General features: G+C 42.3%; 1 protein-coding gene across 15 annotated transcripts in view; it reads right to left on the bottom strand.

Annotated features, from left to right (window-relative positions):
- RBMS3 (RNA binding motif single stranded interacting protein 3) overlaps positions 1-13,342 on the bottom strand; it is a 917,250-nt gene that overhangs the window by 727,950 nt on the left and 175,958 nt on the right. The gene's annotated exons all lie outside the window — the stretch shown is intronic.

The raw sequence follows: 13,342 nt of genomic DNA, 5'->3' as shown, positions 1-13,342 counted from the left end.
GTCTTTAAAGTCAAACATTACGCGTTAAGCATGGCAAATGTAACAGTATTTCTTTTATATTGTTGTGTAGATAGGGATCAGATAGATATCAGGGATCTGATAGATATCTCTGGCGTCTCATTAAATATGTCCTTTATTAGTCGCTACTTACACTCTTCAAGTCTTAAAACACAAGTACACTTTCACAATTACAGAATAAAACAAGGTTCACAGCAGGGCTCTCATTTCGCTTCAGTTTGTTCTTATATCTCACCAACCAACTGCAATGCCTCACCCCATATATACCCACAAGGGCATGGTTGACAACATTCTAGAAGGTTTGAGGAAAACTTAGTTCTCAAAAAGTCTGGAACTTTTCACAAGATTCTACAAAGGTCCAGAACATTCTAGGAGGTTAATGAAAAATGAATCCACATACAGAAGACCTGAAACATGTTACTTCAAACATTCTATTTCCCCTTTTTTCACTAACAACAAAAACAGCACCCCTAACCCAGCAACGCCTAGCCCAGCACTCCAGGCACTCATCTGAGTCACCTGCCTCTAAATCCAGCCTCACATCCCAGACTCTTTCAGAGATCTGTTGGTTTCACGTGCCTTAGGAACTCAGCTGTAAAATGGGAATAATTTTTCCCAGTCTCACAAGATGGTCAATGTATGCATGACACTATAGTGATAAGCACCACAGAATAGCATATAAATAAAAATATATAACTTGTTTTATTACTGGACATATTACTATCAGTCTGTTTAATTCACTTTTCTGTTCATTTTATTTATTGATATATTAAGTTAAACTTTGGGTTTACTGAACTTGAGCCTTCTGAATGTAAGTATGTTTAGAGAGAGTAGTTAACCAATAATTTCCAACCTCAAGTCAGAATGTACCAAAGGATCTTTTCAAAAAAAAATTTTTTTTAAACAAAAATAAACCCCCCACGCCCCAAAAAAGAAACCCAAGCCCCCAGACATTGTTATTTCATATGAGCTCCAACTTTTTGTAAAGCACTTTATAGTGAAGAAAATCTGTAGCCAATTGAAAGTCAGGTCTAGAAATATACACTGTTCATACATTATTCCCCTTTTAAATTTGGGAGTGAATTTAGGTCTTAATACTGAAGAATCAATAGCATGGCATGCGCCTAGCATAACAAAGATAAGGCATTGTTACAGATTCACCACTCAGCTCTGCCTTTGTTTGAGGCAGACCCTGGAATGGAATAGCAAGGGTATTGGAAATCAGAACTAAGGTGCAAAGAGTGACAGGCTGAATTGTTGCAGAATGTATGGTAGCTTTGTGATGTGCACAAATGGGAGATTTAGGATGGGACCATCCAACTCATTTTCACTTGTGACCTACAGAAAAGTAAAGTTATACAAATACTGCATATGAAAATTCTGCCATCAGCTCAATTACAAAAAGAAACATTAATGAGGGATTATACTGCAGAATCAGTGCATGGTCCCATTTTCTATCATTGACTGTCAATGTAAATTAAAATCCCTGTTTAAAAGATGAATACATACATAGCCTCTAAACCCAGAGATAACATCATTCTGTTTAAGCTTCTGGAGACCAAAACTTCCTAAAAATATAATTAACAGCAATTGAGAGACATAATTAATACTAATTTTTAAGTATCAGCTTTTAAGAATGCTACATCAAAAATGCATCTTATCAAAATTACACTGTCTGTTACTATAGCAGGGACCTTCATGTGACTGTAGCTATCCATGTGATAACGCCTATATTTTCAAGTTTATAACCCAACCATAAGCAAATTTGCCTCATACGTCATCTTCAAATTCAGTTAGCTATTTTTAAATGTCACACTTCTACGACACAGAGAAACTGTGTTTAAGACACATGAAGAACAGATGTAAGTGAAAACTTGGTTCAATTTAAAAAGTAACGTTCATTAAGTGAAGGGTTCTTAATGCCACCTCTAAGTGGTACTTTGACTTAAAAAAAAAAAAAAAAAAGAGAGTGGCCAAGCCATTATGCCATAACGCAGAAAAGGGAATCACAGAGATGTCCCCAGTGCCCATACAGTTACAGCTGAAGGCCTTCAGTCTGAAAATTGGTTACACTTCATGTACAAGACAGACATCCTGCACATAGTTGCACACATGCTTAACTTTAAAGCATGTGAGTAGTCCCAACGAAATCGGTGAGGTTACTCATGGCCTTAAAGTTCAGTACATGGGTAAGGATTTGCAGGATCAGGGCCTAAGAGCCTCTTTATTCACGATAAAAAAAAAGTAGATCTCTCTATCATTGTCATTGTGCACAGTGAACACCCTACCATTTTGGGGCAAGCTATCCTAGCAGCCTGCATATTTCAAAAGGTAAAAACAAGTCAACATAGCAGGACTTTGCACGAAGAGAGGGCATGTGACATTTTTTATATAATCCACTACTTCATATGAGAGAAAATGGAAAGTCACAAGAAATAGGACTGATAGAGTAGGAGTGCACTGGAGTGACAGACTAAAAGAAAGGGACGTTTAAAGCCTACTATGACCAACAGAATAAAGACCTCACAGAACTACAACCAGTAGACCTGGTCAGGATCAAACTATTTCCTCAGGACAAATCACACACTTAAGGCAAGTACATGCGTTTTATAGATATGTAACCCTCCTGCCATGTGGAGTTGGTAGCAACAAGGGCCAGGTTCAATATCTAGGGGTTCCTCTTAACAATACAAACCTGAACCGGTTCGAGTCCCCACTTCGTAATCTAGGAAAATTAAACACCACCTCTGGACACCTCTAAGAGGCAACACTTCCTCACTTGAAAGCACTGAATCTGTGTATAGCAAAGAAATTTGTAATTAAAAAGGAAAAGGAACCCAGCATTAAATTAGGAAAACCACCACAACCATAATTCAAAAGTGTATGAGCATGAGTAAACACCCACCCCAGAGTACATTGGGCATTGTCTTTTGCCTCAGTTTCTCACCTTGCAGCATGAAAGTCAGACAACAAATGTTCTTTTAACATATCACTCCCCTCTCCCTCCACTGCATCCCACTCGCAGTTGCTGTCTTTGGTCAGTGAAGACCAGAGGTCACCTCCAACCCCAGGGGAAGGCATTGAACAATGCTCAGCTGCTGTGCCTTTGCAACTGGATCACAGTTGCTGCTGTTCTATCTGCCATTGCTGCCCACTCAGCTACCGTTGTCTCTGCTGTGATGTCACATTCGTACAATCATAGAATATCAGGGTTGGAAGGGACCTCAGGAGGTCATCTAGTCCAACCCCAGGCTCAAAGCAGGACCAATCCCCAACTAAATCAGCCCAGCCAGGCTTTGTCAAGCCCAACCTTAAAAACCTCTAATGAAGGAGATTCCACCACCTCCCTAGGTAACCCATTCCAGTGCTTCACCACCCTTCTAGTGAAAAAGTTTTTCCTAATATCCAACCTAAACCTCCCCCACTGCAACTTGAGACCATTAGTCCTTGTTCTGTCATCTGCCACCACTGAGAACAGTCTAGATCCATCCTCTTTGGAACCCCCTTTCAGGTAGTTGAAAGTACCCTGTTTCCCCGAAAATAAGACAGTGTCTTATATTAATTTTTGCTCCCAAAGATGCGCTAGGTCTTATTTTCAGGGGATGTCTTATTTTTCAGAAATGAAAAATGCCTTATTATCGGTGGATGCCTTATTATCGGGGAGGTCTTATTATCGGGGGGATGCCTTATATTACAACGAGAGGCAAAACTGTAAGTAGGCCTTATTTTCGGAGGATGTCTTATTTTCGGGGAAACAGGGTAGCAATCAAATCCCGCCTCATTCTTCTCTTCTGAAGACTAAACAATCCCAGTTCCCTCAGCCTCTCCTCATAAGTCATGTGCTCCAGCCCCCTAATCATTTTTGTTGCCTTCCGCTGGACTTTTTCCAATTTTTCCACATTCCTCTTATAGTGTGGGGCCCAAAACTGGACACAGTACTCCAGATGAGGCCTCACCATTCTGAGGTTCCACCATTCAGTGGTTTCAGAGGGTAGTGGGGAATCTCACGGTTAGAGACTGCACCACCTGCACTTTCACTGCAACACTGTTCCATATCAAATCCAAGGCTCTGCAACTGGTTATCGGATTTCAGCTCTAGTGATCACTGAATAAAACTATGATTCGTAATGGAGTCTAATTAATTCTATCTTTAAACAGTGGAGATAGGAGGATCAAATGGTGTCTAGGTCTCCTTAGGCCGAGCCACATCACTAGATGGGAACATCTGTCGTCCATCCCCCCCCCCTCCCCTCAATTTCACTGGGATTTGGCATCCCTACCCACTGCTTAGCAAGTGAGGTTAGTTTAGGGGGAACTCCTCAATCAGAACAGGCTAAGTATAGTTCTGCTGCCCATTACTCATACAATGAGGATAACAACATCGCATTACCCCTGCACTCAATAGTAAAGTGATTTGTAACCCAAACAGCAGCCAAAATTTATCACTTTGGCAAAGCAGTTCCCTCTGTTGAATACCTAGGCAGAGTAGGTATCTTTATGCAAATACAGGCTGTTCCTCAAGTCTTTTCCCCCAGCTCATCACTAGAGGTCATGGGAGAGCTCATTCAGACCGTGTTCAAAGATAGATCCTTGCTCATTTTACACAGACAAAAAACAGACATGTAGGATGGTGAAATACGCACTCCGCTGAGACTTGATCAGCTAAACAGGGAAGGAACACAGCTTGATGAGTGACCAATAGATAGATATTGCAACAGACACCAGAAGAATCGAGTGCAAAGCAGTCTTCTGTTACCACAAGAAAGACTCTCACTTGCTCCAGCATCAAACTGCCTGCAGGGTACATACAAATTACTACAATACTAAGACATGAAATAACTGCCCTCCCATACCCAGAGAGAATACTTTAGTTTCCAAGCACATTAAGAGTTATAATTTAAACACAACTCTTATTTTAAAAATTATATATTTAAAATATTTATTTATATAGACGATGTAAGCAAGTAGTTTCTGGTATTTACATTTAATTTTGCTATTTCAAATAAACGTGACAAGAGAGACATTACAGTAGACGGGAGCTGTAATATGATGGGGAGCTCAGTGGAGGAAGGCATACAGCCTGAATGTTGCACTGTGTCTCCCTCACTGCTTACACACTGACCAGAATGGACATTTTAATAGTTATGTCTGAGTTGATTAGATGGATGAGGTGCGGTTGGGGGGAGGGAGAGGAGAGGATAGTTTTAGTTCAGCCACTGAGTTTCACTGACAATATTTAGTAAATTATTTTTTTCCAATCCAAACATACCAAAAAACCCACCCCTCAAAACAATTAACCCTCTGCCCTGATTTGGATGTTGCATGTAACTGCACTTCGACACATACACTAGCTACGGAGGAGTTCCAGTGTAAAATTGTGTTAATATATTTATTGGAGCAGATTCTGTGCTTACATCTTGTGCAACCTCCACTGGTAGCACTGGAGGCAAATCAATGTGGAATGTGTCCAATATATTTAATGACTAGTTAAAGAAAAAGTCTGACAATATGTGGTGTCAAATTTAAGCCTGGGGCCCTCAATATGCTGCTTCTGTAATAGTAAGTCAGTACTTTTAGGGCAGAAGGGGTGCAACCACCATGTAGCACAATATACACCTCTACCCCGATATGACGCTGCCCTTGGAAGCCAAAAAAATCTTACCATGTTATAGGTGAAACCGCGTTATATTGAACTTGCTTTGATCCACTAGAGTGCGCAGCCCCGCCCCCCCTGGAGCGCGGCTTTAACACATTATATCCAAATTCGTGTTATATCGGGTCGCATTTTGTCGGGGTAGAGGCATAGTATGTTGAGTGATCACGGCTACCTTGGTTGTGCACTACAACAAAAGTAGGGCACGAAGAGGCTGCTACAAACAACATGTATTCAGGGCAGTGCATGGGACTAGGTGCTAAGATGCTATTTTGCTCTATGTAAAAGTAACATACATACTAGGATTAATCAAAAGTAATATTTTTTAAAGTTTTAAGCAACATGCATTAGTACATCACTAAGCACACAACAATCATGCTTCTGCAAAAGAGGATCTGAGAGAGTCATTACAGTGTCAATAAACTGATTTAAATATTTTGAAAATATACTTCTATACAATAGACTGAAACATCCCTTCTGGTGCAGCGTAGGTTTCTTTCCCTAAATTTATGTTCCTTTCAGTATAAAGATTTTCTCTTTTCTGATATATAATTTATAGTGTGTGAATTAAGTTACACTAACACAGAACATACTGACTAACATATTTTCCTAAAGATCTACATTTATAGTAAGCTAGATAAAGTCTGACACAAATGATATTAGCTAGGACATCGGACATGAAGAATGACACTATGTCCTTACAAGTCCCATTATGCCTAAGCAGGTACTGTGTATTGCAGTGGTTTCAAATAACTAAGTGACCTTTCCACCATATGTGCTTAGATACCTAAGCAAACCAGGCTGAATTAAAGACAAAAAACACAGCCTTCACTTTGAATTTTCTTTCCTGTCATCTGTTTCTTTCACATGCATTACCTAGTGTGTTGTGTATGCATGTTTTTATATCAACACCAAGCTTTCAGTACTCAGTTTGTTTTCCAGGATGCATCTAGGATTTTGTTCACATTCAGTAGCAGCACATCATGAGTAAACCCATAAATAAGCCACTAAGGCTTTTTGGAATTGTCTTTAATGTTCCTTTTTAGGAGAACTATTAAAATGAAATCATACAATAATAAATTCTTGCAAAGGGGAAAATAGCCTGGGAATAAAAATATGCCATGCTGTTTCTAAATTACCACAGGCAGCTGAAATTTGCAACATATTAGCTGAACAGGAAGCCAAGTATGTTTAAAAATACAATTGCCACAATATTATGGTCTCACTGGCATATCTGACCCCAAAGTGACTGTTACAAGTTAAAATGACCAAAATGAGAATGACTGAAACTGTGGCAGGATCAAACCATTAGAGGTTTTATAGACAAAAAGATATTTTGGTTTCAGTTTTTCTGGTGTACAATCCACCCCCAAAATTATTATTTTTGTTTAAAGACATTTATTTATAGACTTGGGCACTTGGGCCTGTACGCATGCAGAAAAGGATTATACATAATTCAAAGCTTAAGTTAATAAACGATGTTGTGTGTTGAGAGGTAGGTGAGGTAATACCTTTTATTAAACCACCCTGTTGGTGTTTTTTAAGTTTCACAGAGCTCTTCCTCAGGTCAAAGTGATATGCACATATGGCTGAATGGAATTTTTTTGCCATTTAAACCCTTTGCCTTCTTGTAGTATCCATTGGGATCATCCATCTTTAAGGACTCAGTTCAACGGCAAATGCAGCGAATTGTGGCTCCTGAGTCATTGTACAAGCCACAAGAATTGCCAAAAAAACCAAACAGAGACTATTAAAGATATATTTTACTAGGAGTGAGAAACCACAAAAAGCTGCAGGGCCAACAAGAGTGGTGAAAACCTCATTAAAGTACATCAAATTTTCTAACTGCAATTCATAGCTGTTTATTGAATTTCTATAGGAATAGGATAGAAAAGGAAAAAAGGAGCTCAATAATTTCCATCTCCAATGCAATCTGAGGGGATACTAGAAAGAGATCAAAATTCAAAGTATTGTGAATGCTGGCTTCCTTCTTCAGTGGGAATTGCTTTGACCATCATTAGGATGTTGTATTTGATGGTATTGGTTTTGATTTATAAAGCTCTAAATGTCTTGGAGCCTTACTACTTGAGAGACCACCTCTCTCCTTGTGCCATACGGAGACACATGTTACAGCAGAGGCACTGGAGCTTGCTCTCTCTCGGTGTGAAAGAGCGGTCAGTCGAGTTCTCTGTAAGCCTAGAACAGGCTTCCCCCTTCACATCTCCAATATCCCAAATCTACTGGCTTTCCGGACATGCTGCACGGTGCATCTATTTACACAGATTGTTGCAGAGGCACACTTTTTGAGGAAAATCAAATGTGGAGCACTATCGAGAGGGAAGTTTGGTCTTATGTGGGTGAATTAATTTTGTTGTTGCAATTTATAGTAGGGACAACTAGAACCTTGGATCAGCATCCCTTTTTATTCCTCATACATCTAAATACATTGAAAAATGTATTAAACGTAAAATGACTACACTACCTGTTTCATACTTGTTTATTGTACACATTGCCAGAGCAAAAATACCTCCAATGGTATCCTGTGTACCATGTACATTGTTCTTTCCTACTGAAGATCTAAAGCACTGACCCTTCATAAAGGCACACACAATTGCAGCACAGGACCAAGCAGTCAACTAGTTAACTCAGAAAATAGACTACTCTGATTTATAGAAATCTCTCATATTACACCTAAACATATGGGCTCCTAAGGTTTCCTCTTACTGTACTTCATACTGGATCTGAAGGAACAGAGTCTTATGACTGTCAAGATATAGATTTTTAAAACTTGTAACTATAGTGGAAAGGTTTCATATGTTAGCAGTAGCATTGTAAAGTCCAGCATAGCTTCTATTAGATAGTAACTAGAAGGCTTATTAATAGGGTTGCCAGGTGTCCAGTTTTTGACTGTAAAGTCCAGTTGAAAGGGGACTTGTGCAGCGTCTGGTCAGTACTGCTGACCGGACACCAAAAGTCCAGTTACTGCAGTAACTGGCCTCCGCCGCCCGGACAGCAGGAAGAGCAGATGGTGGAGAGAAGCTTAATCTGAGGAACCAGCTCCTGGCTCTGGCAGAGAGATAGGTACTGGCAACGCCAGGGGAAGCGATCCTTCCTGTGCGCAGCATTTGAGGAGTGGGGGCAGCAGCCAGGCTTGCTGCCTGTGATGGCCCGACAGGACTTCTCAGCCTTCCAGGGCCCTGGCTCTCTCTGTCCCCTCACTCCAGGGTTCAACCCCCCAACCCCACTCCTCTGTGCCCCGATTGGGCAGGCAGGCTCCAAGTCAGCTCCTCCCAACCCGGCTCTGCAGGTGGCAGGTGAGTCCTGGCGGAAGGGGGGGGGAGCGAGCCTGTAGTGTCCCGTTATGGAAATTGGCACCTTACTTATTATGTTACTTATTTTACAACCACCCCCCAAAAGGAGACAGGCAACAATACACCCATACAACATCTTTTCTACATGTAGGGGAAAAAAAACAAAAACAAAAAACAAAACAAACTATATTTTAAAGATTGGTCGTTTTTTCCTTCTACGTCACTACTTTTGAATCAAGCAAATTAAACGTAAAAATCTAATTTAAAGTGTCATTATTTATTCTGCACAATACCCAAGTTAATTAAAATTACTATTTATTGTAATTGTGTAACACACTGGAAATCAGACTTAAGGCTGTTTGTTTTCAGTAGATTGTGCCAAATTATACAGTGAGTAAGGAAATGTATATATGACTGACTCTCCATGCTAACAGTCAGGCCCAAACAAGTGGCTGAAGGATACAGTGAAAGCTTTGATTCTTAATTGCCTTGTTTCTGTTGGCTCAAATTAGAAACTCAATGTTACAGAAAATTAAGTTAAAGTAATTACAAAAATATTTTGGCACAACATTTATATGTATAATCAAGAGCAAATCACATGAACATCTACCTTAAATAAAGGTTTTTATACATCATTTAATGTTGATAAACCACATGGTACTGGAACCAGGGAGCACAATATGAACTACCACGTAGCTGTTTGCTGTTGTATCTCTGTATAATTCTGTTGCATAGTACGAGGTGATGGGAGATGGGGAGAAATATTCCAAATAATTAATGCAGAAGCAGTGCATTACAACTTTGGGATGTGTGTTCCACAGGCCACCGTCAGGGCTGGAACATAGGCAGTCAGGGCTGGAACATAGGCAGCCAGGACTTGCTGTTAGGGTAGGGCAGGGCACCAGGTCACAATGCCAGCCAGGGTTCAGCACTAGAAGGCCAAAGTATCCTGCTGTGGGGGGGGGGGGGGGGGGGGGAGGGAAGAGGAGCATGACATAACATAGGACTGCCACTCTTGCAGGACCCAGGGGAGCATAATACGATCATTTGGAAACATGACTCCATCCCAGGAGTAGTGCAGCTCTTCATTTATGATGATCATTGGGCAGAATCCCAGAGGCAGAATGGATAAGTGTGTATAGATCCTGGTGGAGAGCCGCATTAAGGACGTTCTGAGGCTAAGAATGCAGGCCCATAGCTGGCTGAGGTATTGTGGGTCAGTACCCTATTCTCCCTTTTGGGACCGGGTGTCCGCCTTGCCATTTTTGGTCCCAAATAATGGCAAAGTTGAATTGTGAGAAGAACAAGACCCACCGGAGCTGCCACTGGTTCAGGGCTTTGGCCCTGCACAAGTGCTTCAGGTTTTTATGGTCAGTAAACACTTGGACAAGATGATGAGTCCCTTTCTAAACAATGTCACCACTCCAAAGATGCTGACTTAATTGCCAGAAGTTCTTTATACAGGATCTTGTAGCTTTGTTTGGTGGGGCTAAGTTTCATTGAATAATAATAGGCACACGAGTGCAATACTTGCTCAGACCCATGTCTTTGGGAGAGAACTGCCCCATCGCTATACTGAATGGATCAGTTTTCACTCCAAAAGCTTGTGTGGCATCGGGATGGGCCAATTGGAGAGTAGCGAAGGCAAGCTTCACCTGTTCAAATGCATGCTGGGCCTTGGGGGACCAACGGAACTGTTGTTTTTTTTTTCCTGGAGTAAAGTGGTGAGGGGTTTGGTTTGATTAAAAGAAAACTGGAATGAAATCTTGATAGAAATTTGAAAAACCCAGAAAACACTGGAGGTTGCATGTATTGCAGGGAGCTGCCCAGTCACAGACAGCCTGGATCTTGCATGGGTCCATCTTGATTTCTTCCAAGGACAGAATAAGGCCAAAGAATTCTGTGAAGAGCTGGTTAAAAGCACAAATTTTCAAGTGTGGCATAGTGACCATGCTGCTATAGCCTCTCCAGGACTGTTAGAACACAAATGGTGTTCTGTTCAAGGTTGTCCAGATAAACCACCACATACTGATCCAATAGGTCTTGTAAAACATAGTTGATAAAATGTTGGAAGGTTGCCAGGGCACATCATCACTAAATATTTAAAGTAGGTTTGGAAAGCCATCTTCCATTCGCCCCGGCCAAGATTATAGGCTCACAGGAGGTCCAAGTTTAGTGAATATACGTGAGGCCTCTACATGGTCCAGTAATTCCAGAATCAGGAGTAGCAGCTACTGGTTCCAGGCATGGTAGTTGACAGAGTCAGAGATTGCCATCTTTTTTTTCCATTATTAAGAGGACTGGCACATCGACCATTGACTTGTGGACAAACCCTCTGGCCAGGTTCTCCTGGAGGTATTACGTAGTGCAGCCAGCTAAGATTCCAACATGGTGTAAATCCACCCAAATTGTATTTTTGCTCCCAGCTGCAATTCCATGGGGCAGTCCTAATCCCAAAACAGAGGGAGATTTTTCACATTATTCTTTTCCGATACATCAGCGTTGTCACAATATTTAAGGGAGAGTTCCAATATAGTTCAGTGGGTACCCCTGTAGTCGTCATCTCCACCTGAGTCCTCCAGGGCCCAAGCACAGGGGCAATGTCAGTTTGCTCCCCACAATACTTTTGACAGAATTCTGAAGGGAAACCGACCTCCTGTTCTTGTCAGTGTATGAGGGGATTATGAAGGGTCAGCCAGGAGATGCTGAGAATCAGAGGGAAGTGTGGGGATTGATTTATGCCAAATTGCAATATTTCTCGATGCCCCTGGATAAGAACTACCAGGGGAACTGTCTCTTCAATTATTGGACCCAAAGACAGAGGGGAGCCATCAACAGTTTCTATTAGGTCCAAAGTGGCATTCCATCACAAAGGAATCTGCAGGGCCTGGGTTGCTGCTGCATCTATTACATTGTCAGCTGTTCCCTAATAGATGTGGGCCTGTTGCATGAAAATCTTTTGGGCCTCTCCAGGGATGTGTAGCCAGATAGGCACCTGCAAGCGAGAACCTCCAGACGGAGCTCTGGGCATGGCCCTCTCAGGACTGAGGTGCAGATGAAGTCTTTTCTCAGAGCCAAGTTGGTTCCCTTTACTGAACCTGAGGCGACTCATTTCCCACGTTCCTTGGGGCTCAGCAGGACAGGCAGAATTGAAGAGGCCAGGTTTGCCACAACTGAAGCTTAGGTGGTGCCAACGGCATCATTCCTGGTCTTCGGAAGGGAGCCGTCAATGAGCCACATCCTCCTGCATCAGTTCAGTGGCTGGAACAGGCACTCAGGTAACAGTACATGGACGGGGGGCTGCAGGTATCCTCTTTTCCTCCCTCATTCTGGTAACCAATTATCTAGACAAATAGCGAGGTAGAAAGTGTCCAGAAATCACTGGCATCTCCACATGGGCCAGTTAGTCTTTGATCTCTTCCCACGGACCCCACTGGAACCGGTACCACTGAATTGCCTTGTTTCATCCTGTGTACAAAGTGAGATGTCAGAAATGTGCCCTGTAGGTAGCAATGGTACCCTATGCCTGCTTGAATTTCCTTATAGTAACCTCAGTTGAATAGGCAGGATGAGGTTCACTGAAGATGGTGGATATAGATTAAAGGAAGGCATTCCAGTTTGACAGAACTGGGCTGTTATTCTCCAGCAAGAGGAAGGTCCAATCCTACACCTCCCCCATCAGCAGACTGATTACCAAGCCCACTTCGGCCAGGTCAGAGGTGTAGATTTGGGGGGGCAACAAGAACTGAAGGTGGCATTCATTTACGAAGCCCCAGAAACACTGGCAACTCCCATTGAATCATTATGGTAGGGGTACCATGGTCACCTGACCAAGATGGGTCACAGTGGACTGGGTCTGAAGCATGGTGTTCTCTGCACAAAGCTGGCTTGCTTGATGCTACAGCAGCCAGCTTTCTGAAGTCAGCTGCACAACTTGGCCTGCAGGGCTTGGTGATCCACCTGGAGGTGGGCAGCCTGCGTGGGAAAGTCTGGTGCCTCTGAAAGCAGCAACTAGGCTGCTGGTTCCATACTTCCTGCACCAGGCCCATGCCCTTGAGGATTACTGTGTGGTCCATACAAGCTGTCAGGGCTGGGATGTAGGCAAATGGGACTAGTGGTTAGTATAGGGTGAGGTCCAAGTCCCCACTCCAGCTGGGGTTCACAACCAGAAGGTTAGGCACCAAGGTCAGGAACCACAAGTTAGATGCCAGGAATCAGGCTGAGTTAGGAAACCAGAAGGTCAGGACCCGGGAACAAAGGTAGTGCTGGCTAAGCAGTCCAAAGCAGGGTAGAGCCTGGATGTATGACTTCCTGTTCCTCCTTCTAGCGTAAGTACGGGGATTGGGCCAATTAGGAGCTT

This window comes from Chrysemys picta, chromosome 2 (genome assembly GCF_011386835.1).
Source record: "Chrysemys picta bellii isolate R12L10 chromosome 2, ASM1138683v2, whole genome shotgun sequence".
In the NCBI taxonomy this organism is placed as follows: Eukaryota; Metazoa; Chordata; order Testudines; family Emydidae; genus Chrysemys; species Chrysemys picta.
This window is presented reverse-complemented; position numbering and strand designations above follow the sequence as displayed.